Here is a 13,613-nt window from a genome sequence, read left to right as displayed (position 1 = left end):
TTTCTAACCTTTTTCTACTTGTGGCATAATACCGAAAACATGCTTGATATGATTATTTTTAAGAACCTAAGATGGCGCTTAATGAGTCACCGTTCATAACAGTGCAGTTGATATTGTATTTTGGTGTCTGTCCCATGATCCTCTGGGGTTCCTTTCCGTGCTGTGATTTTTGAGGAGAGCTCTTTATTATTCTGACTTCACAGGGTCCACTGAGCATGTCGCCTTCTCGGGAGCTCACCTCTGTCCTCTTAACCCACGGCAGACAAAACCTGCTCAAAACTGAGTTCACTGACTAGAGTTGACTCAAAGAGCCACATGGCCCCCTATGCCCTGTCAGTGTGTATACCCAGGGGCAGAAAAAATAAAGACACACATGCAGCTTGGTGGCTGGCCCGAAGGTCAGGGAACATGGGCTGGAACCACGGTCGCAGCCTGTGCTGTTAGGGATGTTGATGGGCTGCTCTGGGAGCTTGCAGAAGGAGGTTGTAACTTTGGTCTGACCTAGGGTGACGTCTCTGATGTTCTTGCAGAACAAATATCAGCTGAATGAAGGAGGGAGACTTTGTGTTGTTTCCAAAGTCTCATAGTCGGTGGCATGTTTTCTTTGGTTGTATGTCCAAAAATCTCTGGAAGAATGACAATCCATTCTTCTTTCTCATCTTTATGTATAAAATGAAAAGACAGGAGTGGCACCCTCAGGTGAGAGGGGCCCCTAGTTTGGGGAGACCATTGATTAGAAGTGCATGTGTGCACTGTGTACATGTGTGCACATGCGCACAGGGGGTGTTTCATAGGTGTGTATTTCCACGCTGTCAGGTGGTGTACTGATGCTCTCACAGATCAGCTCCCAAGGCAGTGGCCCCCACAAGGTTACAAGAGCTTGGATGGAGTAGGATGTGCCTGTTGTGAGTGGGGCATTGGAAAAGGTCCCTAGGGGATTCTAGGTCACACTTCATCAAGAGCTACTCACTGCGGGGAGTTGTCACTTTCCCTTTTGCTTTCCCAAGAGAAAGGTCATGTTGATCACTTCATCCACATTCAAAACTCTCCACTCTCTAGGGTCATTATTAATGGGGAAAATCTCCCTAGTCCATTAATATGCTAATGAGCCACCAATTGCCTGCAAAGCAATCTCTGGCCATAGGAAAGGCAGGCCACCTAGGTTTATTAACTGGTTTTCTGTTAACTGGGTTCTGTTATGCCCAACCCCAGTGGACAGCCATGTTCTGGCTCTCCAGACTGATGGTCAGTCTTTTGAGCGATGAGGCTGTCTGAGGCTTGGGTTGGCTGAACTGAGACTTCCAGGGTCCTCTATGCAGAAGGTGCTACTGGGGAGAGGCTAGGACAAGGCCCAGAGAGGCAGGGGCAGCAGGCAACCGGCCCAGAGGTGGAAAGACTAGAGCTGGACAGGAAAGTGTGCAGACACACAAATGACCAGGGGTTTTCAACCACATGTGCCTAGAGAAGTCCTGCCTGCCCCCTACCCTCCTTCCCAGTGGCAGGCCATTGAAATCTGCTCTCAGAGCAGGTGCATGAACTTGCAAGACTGCAACCCACACAGAGGCAACTTGGTGCATTAAGTTTTCCATTTGCTGATGTAACACACTATTGCAATCTTCATGGCTTTAAACAGCATGACTTTATCATCTGACAGTTCTGGAGGGCAGAGATTGTCATAGGTACTGATGGATTATGACGGAATGGTATTCCTTTCTGGAGGTTCTGGGCAGAACCTGTTTCTAGCTTCTGGAAGGAGCCTGAATTCCTTGATTTATGGTCCCTTTCCACTGTCTTTAAATCCAGCAAGATTGTATCCTTTGGGTTTTTTTTTTTTCCAGAGTCAAACCATTCTCTGATCCATTGCTGCCTCCTCCTTCTACGAATACAGAGGGTCCTGCACACTCTAGGGTACTCTCTCATCTCGGAGTTGTCTGATGGGCCTTGATAATTCCATCTGCAACCTTCCTTCCTCTTTGCGATATAACGTGATCACAGGTTCTGGGGTGAGGGTGTAGCCGCCTTTGTGGGTGGTGGTTATTTTGTCTACAATACTTGATTGTGTTCCTGGTCCCGCTTCGCCAAGCACGGCAGGCATAGGATGAGTTTGTATTGGCAGCAACTTGGCTCCATGGCCCGTCTTCAAGACCCTTCCTCTTATTTCTGACTCTCTCCTCTGGTCACTTCCCAGAGCAGCACACCCCTAGACATGTGTCAGTAGGTCTTTTTTTTTTTTTTTTTTTGGTACTGGGGCTTGAACCCAGGGTATCCTTTATCACTGAGCTATATCCACAGACCTTTTTATTTTTATTTTGAGACAGAATCTCCATAAGTTGCTGAGGCTGGCCTTGAATTTGTATCCTCTTGCCTTGGCCTCCCCAGTCACTGAGATTACAGGCGGGTGCCACTGTGCCTGGTTTAGGAATAGTTTTGGAGAAGAAATTTGAAAGGTGCACTTATCACCTGCAATTATCATAGGACCCAGCAACTACTCCTGGGTATTTATCTGAGAGAAATGAAGACGTATCTTGGTACAAATAATAACAAAAATAGCAGATTTATTTGTAATGGCCCTAAACGGAAAACAAACCAGATCTCCTTCAACACATCACAGAAACTACTTAGCTCCCCAAAAGACCATCAATACATGCCTTCTATAGAGAGTTATGTGAATGCAAAATGGTATTCTCAAAAAGTTGCATATTGTGATCCCATAGAAATTATGGAACGGGAGAACAGATTAGTGGTTGCCTGGGATTAAGAAGGAGTAAGAGGAGGGCTGGGGATGTGGCTCAAGCGGTGTCGCGCTTGCCTGGCATGTGTGCGGCCGGGGTTCGATCCTCAGCACCACATACAAACAAAGATGTTGTGTCCACTGATAACTAAAAAATAAATATTAAAATTCTCTCTCTCTCTCACTTAAAAAAAAAAAAGAAGAAGAAGGAGTAAGAGGAGGAAAGTGGGTATGGTTATGAGAGGGCAGCAGGGGACTCCTGTAATGGACTCCTGTGTATCTCCACTATCCATACCAGTTTCTTTGTTGTGACATTGCAGTACATACAATGTACTATGTAGTTTTGCAAGATGTTACCACTGGGGGAAAATGGGTAAGAAACATAGGGGATCTCTCTATTATTTTTCCTCTGTATGTAAATCTACAATTTTCTCAACATAGAAACTGTAATTAAAAAACAAAAAAAAAAAATAGGCTGCTGTCTTCAGAGCCACAGTGGACTTGGCATGGCTGTCCTGCATCACACAGGGAGGTTTAAGGGGCTTCGCAAGTGTCCTGAAGGGTGGATAGTGCAAGGGAACTGTCTCGGACTTTACCTGTGCTGCTTTGGAAGCATTCATTTTCCTCAGTTTTGAATATGAGCAATAAATTCATCTTCTCGTATGCTAAGAGGTTATTTTTACACATAATATCAAGTTTATGGGGCCACTGAGGGTTGCAGTCAATAGAAGGCTCATTCTCCGTCAGGTTCACGGGGGTCTGCTCTCAGCCCCTCCTCCATGTCCTCCTCCTTTCCTGCCCAGGTGTCTCAAATCCCTGCTGGGCCTGCTGAGCTGGGGCGAGAGACCAGGCTGATGGGGCACTTTCTAGCTCTCTAAGGCCCTTCTCTCCTCTCCCCCTCCTCTGAGGCCAGACAGCCACGTGCAGCCCGGGGGCGGGAGGCCAGGGCCAGGGCTGGAGGAGGGACAGAGAGCCGGGTCAGCAGGACCAGGCTTTGCTCAAGGCAAAGCTGTCAACTCTGCCCTTTTGAAAATGAGCAACAAAGGGGAAAAGGAAAGAAAAGAGAAAGGGAAGTGGGGGGAGCAGGCTGGGCAGGGGGAGGCCAGGCCAACAGGTGGGGACTGTTTAAACAGAAGGCCTGACTCAGCCTTTCCTTTCACTGAATTTCCAAAGACTGTTTGTTTTAGACGTCCCAGGCAGTGCCCGGAGAGAGGCTGGGGCTGGCCGGGCTTTGGGGGAGGGGAGAGGCATCCCCAGGGCTCCGGCAGCCTTTCTTTGTGGGGAACTGCTTTAGGAGTTTCAGTTGCTCCCATTCTGGATTCTCAGCCCCAGGGCTTTCTCCTGGGGAGACTTTGGGCCTAGAGGGGTTGGAGGAGTGGGGAAGGGAGCTTAAGAGACAGTTATGACCCAAGAGCTATTAGTCTAGGAACTGTGTAGATGCAAAGACTGATACTGGGCTGAAGAGAAAGGAGGCCCCCAGGCCTCCCCAGTCTAGTTATTTGAAGATTTTTCTTTTTGGAGAAGCGTGCCTCTTTTTCCTGGTTTCTTAGTTCCGTGATTTGATTCACTCACTAACAGGATGGAGTGGCGACTTCCTCCTGGCAAACCACACCTCCTCCAGGAAGGCCTCTAGTTCACCTTTAAAGGGAATTATGTTTGTATTTGGTCCCACCCTCTCGGTGAGTTTACCCTGGAGCTGCCTATTGAAACTCACAGATCCATGATGTCCATAGCAGAGCAGTACGATTTGCCAGGCTGGGTAGGGGTGGGTAGGGGTGGGAGGTGTTCTGCTTGTGCAACAGTTTTGAAAGCTAGTGTCTCCCAAGGTTTGGCCTTATAGGGCCACCGGCTGTGCCTAAGAACCAACCACGGGGTTTTAGGATTTGGTATTTTTATCATTAGGAGTCAGGCTCCATCTCAACTCAAGCTTGGAAGCCCAAGGCAGAGCTGCACTGGAAACAACACATGATCAGTATTAGAGGAGAAATGTCAACAGCCTTCAATTCTTGAATTGGCCAAGGTGCCCCGGCCTCCATGCAGGATCTTGACTAGTTCATGTCCACATTCTGATCTCATTCTGTGTTGGGCACTCCCTCTGCCTCTCCTCTCTTCAAGGCTCCATTGCTTTGAGCTGCCTGGACGTATCTCAGCCAGTCTTCTTGTCACATCCCAGATCCCAGAGGCCAGGGAGTCTGGCAGCCCTTTGCATAGAACTCAGAGTGGTGTCGGGTGTGTGTTAGGGAGGAGGTAGGCCTGGGGCAAACCAGCACTATTTTATCTGATTGTTTGGCCAAACATCAAATCAGATTCAAAAGGAAAAAAAAAAAAGTACTTGTGAATCTTCACATTGGACCAGATTCATAGTTCATTCAGGAAAATATTTTCACATGTTGAAGATATGTCAGACCTAGTGTAACCAAATGCAATGAATTTGCATCTTGGTGAGTGCAAAGCCAAAAAGCACAACCAGGAGATAAAAGAGGGTAGGAAGATTTATTACCTGCAGCAGATAAGGAGAGCAGATAAGGAGAGCATTGGGGTTATTTTCCAACACAGGAGAAGCATGGGGGTTATATTCGGGGTGCCTATACATGTTCATAGAGGCAAGCCCATGTAGGGGGTGGGCACATTTCTGAGCATGCTCAGTTTAAGGTGTACTTTTCTGAGCATGCTGAGTTTAAAGTCATAGGACACACATTCAAAAAGAAAAGACGGCAGACAAATTTCTGAGCATATTCAGTGTAAGGTTATAGATCACATGTTTAAAAAGGAAAGATGGCAGACTCAAGCTCCTCTGGGCACCATCAGTTCGTATTACAATGAGCTGAGTTTACTCAAGGCTGCCTGAAAAAAGAATGTGTCAGAGGGGGGCTGGGGATATAGCTTGGTTGGTAGGGTGCTTGCCTTGTATGCACAAGGCCCTGGGTTCGATCCCCAGCATCATAAGAGTGATCTGGTGACCTTTTCTGGTCTTCTGAAGTTTCTGCAGAGTTTTAGCTGAAATAAAAGGAAAGAACAACTTTGGAGGTGACTTAACAGGCTTTTAAAGGTGGAGGGCAACGTTTTCCCCATAAGTGGAGGAGTTTGCCCTTACAGGTGCCAGCTTTGCTTAGCTGCCAACATCATTGCTTAGTCTAATCACTTGACCTTAGCAGGAAACTGCATAAGGGGTGTGGATGGTACTTACTAGTCCCCTGGTGACTTAAGGCCAGGCTCTTCTCTGCTTTGAAACATGGAGAGGTTGGATAAAATGGGAGTTTCTCTTTCTTCATCATCAATGATCTAATAGTTTCCTTTATTATATAAAATCCATGCTGTGGGGCATTTGCAGTTAAAATCTTTAAGGATAGTGCTCTATATAATCCAAATCTTAAAATCGAACCTGTACTACTCATTAGTGCATGAGATAGCTGGTGTTTATCATATAAACTTCATTTAATTTCAAGGGAAAAAAAAAGCCAACAATTAGGTAACTATTGCTAAATGCTAGGTCTTCTATGAAACCCTCACGTGAGGTATCTCCTTATCCTCACCCAAACTCTTTAAACTGGGCATTATTATACCCACTCTATTATTTACCTGTTTTGACACTAAGGTTTAGAGAAGTTGAACAATTTATCTGAAGTCACGTAATTTGTAGGAAGTAGTAGAGTTTAGGGTTTGAACCCACATCTCTCATTCAAGACCCCTCTTCCCTACCAAGCAGTCCTGCCTTCCCAAACACAAAATATCACTACCATCTTATTTAGCTTGTTGACTTTCTTTTGGTTTATTTTCCATTCTGCCTTTTAACATGGAGAAAACAGCTCATGAACCCTCATTATTAGTCTGGTTGGGAAAACAAGATAAAATATCCTGATCATATAGATAAGTAAACATATAGACAAGAGTTAAGTGTTAAAATAGATAACATGGATTTCACTAAAATTAAAAAGTTTTGTGCTTCAGTGGACATCATCAAGAAGCTAAAAGGACAACCTACAGAATGGAAGTAAATATTTTGCAAATCCTATTTTGGATAAGAGACTTATATTTGTAATATGTAAAGAATTCTTATAGCTCAATAAAAACCAATAAAAATGGGCAATGGATATGAATGCACATTTCCCCAAAGATGATATGTAAATGGTCAATAAACACATGAAAGATGTTCAACAGCATTTGCTGTCCAAGAAATGCAAATTAAAACTGCAATGAGATATCACTTCCCCCTCACGAGGATGGCTGAAAGCAAAAAGCCAGATGGTAATAACAAGGAATATTGGCAAGAATGTGCAGAAACTTTACTTTCTCACACAGTGCTGGTGGGAATGTGAAATGGTGCAGCCTCTGTAGAAAACAAGGTTAAACAAACTTACCAAAAGATCCAGCGATTGCATGCCTAGGTATATACACCCAAGAGCACAGACATGTCCACACAAAGATTTGTTCATGAAAATTCAAGCAGCATTATTTGTAATAGAGCAAGAGTGGAAACAAGGCAAATGTTCATTAGCTAATGAACAGATAAACAAAATGTGGCATCCCCAATCAGCGGGATATTATTTGCCAATAAGAAGGAATGAAGTACCTACGTGTTGTAGCACGGCTGCACCTGGAGAACATGATCCAAGTGAAAAGACCAATACTATCTGATTCTGTTTTGGTGGAAGGTCCAGACCAGGTGACCCCGTGGAGACGGAAAGTAGATCAGTGGTTGGCTGGACTGGAGGGCTGGGAAGGAGTGGAGGGGTCTGGGATGGGGGATTGGTTTGGGGCTTCTTTTTGGATGATGAAATGTTTTAAAATTGGAAATGATTGCACAACTCTAAACATGAAGAATCATTGAAAAGCACATCTTAAATGGATGAGTCCTATGATTTGTGAATTAAAGGTCAATAAAGCTGTTACTAAAGAAAAACAAATTTGGTGCTAAAGGCACTGGTTAGAGGAAGGCCATTGGAACAGTCAAGCATGGATCCACAGAGCAGGTGAAAGGGGTGGGGAAGGGGTGGGGCTGCAGTGGAGCAGCAGCTTGAGGTCTTTCCAGGCTCAAGATCTTACTAATCAAGGCCTAGAGCGAGAAGTAGCCTTGGCACAGGAGAGGCACAGAGTTGGTCTCCCTGGCTGAGGGTTCCTGCAGGGGAATGGTGAGCAGGGGAGATGGCACCAGTCTCAAGGCTCAGAAATCCAAGGTGGGCACTTGACTGCACAAGCAGGGAGATGCCAGTGTCTCTGGAGTGATTTGGTAAGAGCAGTATTTGGGGGAACTTCAAGGCTCTAATTGGCACAGATTCGAGCAGGAAAATGGACGGCTTATTTGAGTAACAGGGTGGACTGCCATATTTTCCCCCAGCTCTCGAGCCCCATCTGTGCACAGTCCCTGCCATCCATCCAACCAGCCCAGCCCTTTCCACCAAACACCAGTGCTGATCACCCCTTGACCCCCTCCCCACTACACCAGTCCCTTTACCTGAACAGCCATGTCTGTCACCTCCCTGGGCTCTCCTTTCAGGACACGGTGGCTCCTTCCTCCTGGCACTTGTTCATTGCACTAAACATTAAAGCAGCTGTTGGTTCGGGTCATATCTCAGCTGCTTCTGTTAGACAGTCCTCTTCTGGCCTGTGACCTTGACTCTTGTTGCTCCACACCTCAGCCCAGATCCCTGCGTCTTGCCTGCCACATTGCAGGGGTGAAGTACGTGCTTCTATTTGTCCCTCCGAATCTCCTCTAGACTTCTGGAGGAAAATTAATGGCTCTGAGATGAGGATGGCCGATTTCTTTCTGTTCTCACAGTTCAGAGGGCCGGTACTTGCTTGTTTTGTTTATTCCAATTAGTGATAGAAGACACCATCTTATCCATCATCTTTGCCAGGCATAGCTTAGTCGAGAATCTTCTAGATCCAGCTGATCTCCACCTGTAGAAACTCGGGTCCATCCACAAGAGTAAATACCTCCATTATTTAAAAATTATTTTAATCACTGAGTATGATAGAATTTATTTATATTGTGTGATGCTTTGGATCAAACCAGGGCCTCTTGCAAGCTAGGCAAGCACTCTATCACTGAGATATACTCAAGCCCAATATTTCCTTTTGTTCTATGCTTTTTTTTTTTCTCTAATGAAGTGGTGATTCTGGATCGTCTACTTCTCCCTGTTAGATGCTTTATTTCAGTTGTTAGGCAATGAACACCCATGGGAAGGGAGTCACATTGAATAATATGGAGTTAAATATACATAATCAAAAGAGTGAGAGTGGGAAAATTAGACTGGTATGCACAGTGACGTGAGCTTGAGATGGGTGCTCTCAATCTCCTACTCCCTCCTAGCCTCTCTGTCCCCAAGTACATCACCTGTGGCAGCAGCTCATCAAGTGGATGACCCTGGTGTTTGTACTACGGGCTGTAACTATAGCTCAGCCACTAGCTGGCTATATCATCCAAGAAATGGATCCTTCCTACACAGGTTAATGTTAGAGTCTGTAAACAAGTCAAAATAACACCTGGCATTTAGCCAGGGGAATGTTAGAGTTTGTAAACAAGTCTGGATGGTGCCTGGCAAAATGCCAGAGGGAGTGGTTTGAGAAGTAACAAAAACAAGCCATTAAGTGTGGAGATTCCTTATTGGTTGACTGATGTATCTAGTTTATGCTAATTAGATAAGCTGTGTGGAATGTATAAATACTGCTCCTGTCCTGCAATAAACGGCTCCCACTCCTGCTGTATCAACGTACACAAGTTGTTCGTCACCCCCTGGTTATTCTGCTGCAGCCGTACTCCGACAGATGGTGGCCCGTACGGGGAGCCCCGGGACACTCGGGGGTAAGTGACGAAAAAAAGCTGCCTGTCCATAGATAGGACAGGAGCAAATCTGCTCGTCCCTAGGCAGATAGGGCGAGAGGAAAAATGGTCATTTTGAGAAAATGGAGAAGATTGATACAGTATGTTTGTGTCTTGTTTTGTCTCAGTGTATTGTATTGTCTTTATGATGAAAATATGGAAGGGGTGAGAAGTAAATTACTAAGGGAAGAAGGCACCCCAGTGGAACCAAGAATAGTTAGGGCATGTGTTGATAGAAGCCCAGGAACTCTAGTCAGAAAGAAACAGAAAGTTCAGAAGAAGAAAGATTATCAGAGGAGGAAGGATTATCAGGAAAAAAGTTGCAGCAAAAGGCTATTACTGAATACTTTTCGTTACTGGAGGGTGCGTGAAGCGGAGAAGCGGCTGCCGAGTGTGCAAGCCGGTCACAGCGCAGCAAGGATTTTCCAAGAGGCTGCGGCGACTGGCCCTTCCCCGCCTCCTGACCGGGGAGCTGGCTCTTCCACTGCCGCGCCCAAATCTAGACCTGACCTGGAGGCACAGTCTCGCAGGCTCTTGCTCCCTGTGCCCAGTAGCAGTTTGAGTCCGGGACACTCCCCAGGGCGATCTGGGGCTACCCGGATGCTACAGCCAGCAGAAGATGCTACCAGCGTCCCTGATGTTTGCTCATTTTCAATGCCAATAACTAAGCTACAATGGTTCTCCCATACCTGGAAGCTAATGAGTAATGAGCACTATTAATGCTTATTTCAAATGCAAAAAAAAACCTTGAGATAATGTACTAAATTGTTCAGAAGGTTGTTTTCTTAGTGAAATGCTACAGGATTTTCTTTAGCCATCCGGAGTTCCTGCCTTCGTGCCAGTAAAGACCAAGGTGGAAGAATTTCTAGTGTTGCTGAAAACCGGATGAGACTTCGGCTGAGAAACGGGCGAGACTTCGAATCAAGCTAGCTGCCTGCAGAACTTACCTGGACTGTGATTTAAGCTAGTTGCCTGCAGAACTTACCTGGACTGTGAGTTAATCTATTGAGACACTGCTTTATCTGGACTGAGACAACAAACTGTAATCTACAACAAATTGTAACTCGGTATGTTTGCTAACGCTGTCATTGCTGGTATAATTTTTCCAAGGGCTTCTTGCATGGAGCCATCAATTGGCTTGGTATTGTGGCATTTTGTATCCTCCCTTTCTGTTTGTAGCAGGTTATTTATGGTGTTTCTGTAAAAACCACTATGGTCTTATTTAAATTAAACAAAAGGGGGAAATGTTAGAGTCTGTAAACAAGTCAAAATAACACCTGGCATTTAGCCAGGGGAATGTTAGAGTTTGTAAACAAGTCTGGATGGTGCCTGGCAAAATGCCAGAGGGAGTGGTTTGAGAAGTAACAAAAACAAGCCATTAAGTGTGGAGATTCCTTATTGGTTGACTGATGTATCTAGTTTATGCTAATTAGATAAGCTGTGTGGAATGTATAAATACTGCTCCTGTCCTGCAATAAACGGCTCCCACTCCTGCTGTATCAACGTACACAAGTTGTTCGTCACCCCCTGGTTATTCTGCTGCAGCCGTACTCCGACAGGTTAAAACAGATTCTGAGAGGTGGTGTGTGCTCTCCAGTGGAGGGAAATCAAAAGCTTATTGTGACCACATGAATTTTTTTTCCCTTGGACACTGACTTCGGAACTCAATCCCCACAGGAGATGCCTCACTGGGGCCAATTAAAAAAAACATATATATGTAATTTTTTCAGTTGTAGATGGACACAATATCTTTTATTTATTTATTTATTATGTGCTGACGATGGAACCTGGTGCCTCACAGGTGCTAGGCAAGCACTCTGCCACTGTGCCTCAGCCCCAGCCCCTGGGGACACTACTTATACCTCCAGGGCTTGTCACAGTGATGGGATCAGTGCAGGTGGAGTCCTGAGGAAGCCTCCAGCTGAGAAACAACTTGGTAGACATTCTGTGCACCTGGCCTGCTCACTACTGCCTTGTCCCTATTCCACCCTCTGGTGCCACTTCCTGTTTCTTCCCAGGTGGCCACATCACCTTCCTTTGCCCTGTCCCTCTTTATAAATGATCTGGCCTGTGAGACTGAGGCGGCAGGTGGCTTGATGGAGTCAAGAGTTTCTGACGGATCCAAAGGTTACCTTTTGGGGTTCTTACTATTGTTATTTTTTATTCCTGGCATTGAAAACAAGGTTGGCTCACCATCCCATTCTATAGAGGCTGGTACAACAAAGCCAGTCACAGCAACAAGCAATTGTCTTAGATGTTTCCTCATTTGTCACCCACCTCTCCACCCACCTACCCATCCGTCCATTTTAAATGTATCCATCCATCCATCATCTGCCCACTTATTTTTTTTTTTAAATAAAAAGCACTATATATCCATGGAAAAATTTTATACAACATGAAGGGACTGATAGTGATGAGCATACTTTCCTCTCTTTGCTCATCCTGTTGCCCCAATCCTTTTACCAATTTACAGGGTATACTTCCACAAGTGTTCCTTGTATAAAATGTGCTATATTTAAATCTTTGTATTTTATTTACTTTTCTCAAATGGTATCATAAAATTCGTGTTTTCCTCCTTGCTGATTCTCACTTAAGAATGTATTTGGGGCATTTGTTTATGTCTCCTACACTACTTTTCCTTTTTTTTTTTTTTAACCTCTCCCTGGCATTTTTTTCTTAAGCCTTCACAGTGACATCCAAGTTCTATTTGGGGCTCTCTGGTTTGGGTATTTTTCTGAATAATAACAACAATGGCTGTGAGGCAGACACATTGCATTCTACCTATATACACTCATTTAATTCATGCAATACAATTGTAGGGCCGATGTTATTCTCCTCATTTTGTAGGTGGGGAAGCTGAAGCATGGAAGGGTTACAGCAGAGCTGAGATCTGCAATAGGTAGCCTGGCACTGACGCTCCCCAGCTCTGCCTCTATGCCACACCAGCCCCGGCCATCTGCCTTTGGCTTCCTTTGCCATTTTGATCTTGGTATTCTGAACATTCTCAGGTGAGAGGTTCCTTCTTCAGAACTGGGCTTTTCCCTCTACCTCTGTTTCAGGGGATGAAGTTCAGAGAGCATCTGAGGATGGTCTGATGGGAGGTTGGGATGCAGCACATATTCCTGGCAGGAACCTGGAACACATCCATGCCATTCTGTCTGCCTGGGTTAAACCTGATTGGGGGAAAACTGGGTTACAGAATGTCCCCACTTCCCTGCTCTGATTTGTCTTTGGGAACTCAATCTAGTGCTCCTTCTAATTTCTCCTCGATGGGTTTTGGAACCCCTGGAGAATGTCCCCTGTGTGCTGTGCAGATCAGTCTTCTTGACCATCTTCCCTGAAGATATCATCTTCCAGCTGCCTGTCTGGGCTTCTTGCCAGGACCCTCTGAATTTGCAAACCCACGTGAGGCATCTATGTTTCTGATGGCTGCCAAAGGGGGTCACCATCCCAGGGGCCTGGCTGCTCTGCAGTGGCGGGAGATAAGAGTCCTTCCAGAGCTCCGAGCAAAGTGCTTGGAGAGGGTACCCAGAGGTGCAAGAGAGCCTTTAGGACTGGGATGGGGACTGCTCACCATGGGAGCCTTTGATCTGGAGACCGGCAGTGAATGTGGGCAGGGGACAGGGGTGGGATTGGCAGAGGCTATTCTGAGCAAGAAGAATATCACAGAGGAGACACACATATCTGTCACCCGAGACTCTTGAGTTGTGCTCAGTGCCAATCTCTGAACTCAGCTGAGCTGCCTGTGGAGTGCTACAGATTCAAATCCTACCCAACTGAGCAGGGCTGGGGAAAGCTCTGCCTCCTCCCACTCTAGCCTGTTCTAGATGCAAGAAGCATTTATCATCCAGGAAGAAGCAGCAAGTGTTTGTTGAGTGCCAGCTGTTTGCCTAGCACTGTTTTCCACTGGCTGTAGACAGAGAAGCTTTCTGTCCGCTCCTCGGCTTCCTGGAGTTAGGGGAGGTGTGGGAGCAAGATTGGACCCTTCTAGCCTAAGTTGTCCCTTCCTCCCTCTTTGTCTTGGAGCTAAAAGGCTTTCTCAGTTATTAGCATTTAGTCACT

Source organism: Marmota flaviventris, chromosome 11 (genome assembly GCF_047511675.1).
Source record: "Marmota flaviventris isolate mMarFla1 chromosome 11, mMarFla1.hap1, whole genome shotgun sequence".
Taxonomy (NCBI): Eukaryota; Metazoa; Chordata; class Mammalia; order Rodentia; family Sciuridae; genus Marmota; species Marmota flaviventris.
This window is presented reverse-complemented; position numbering follows the sequence as displayed.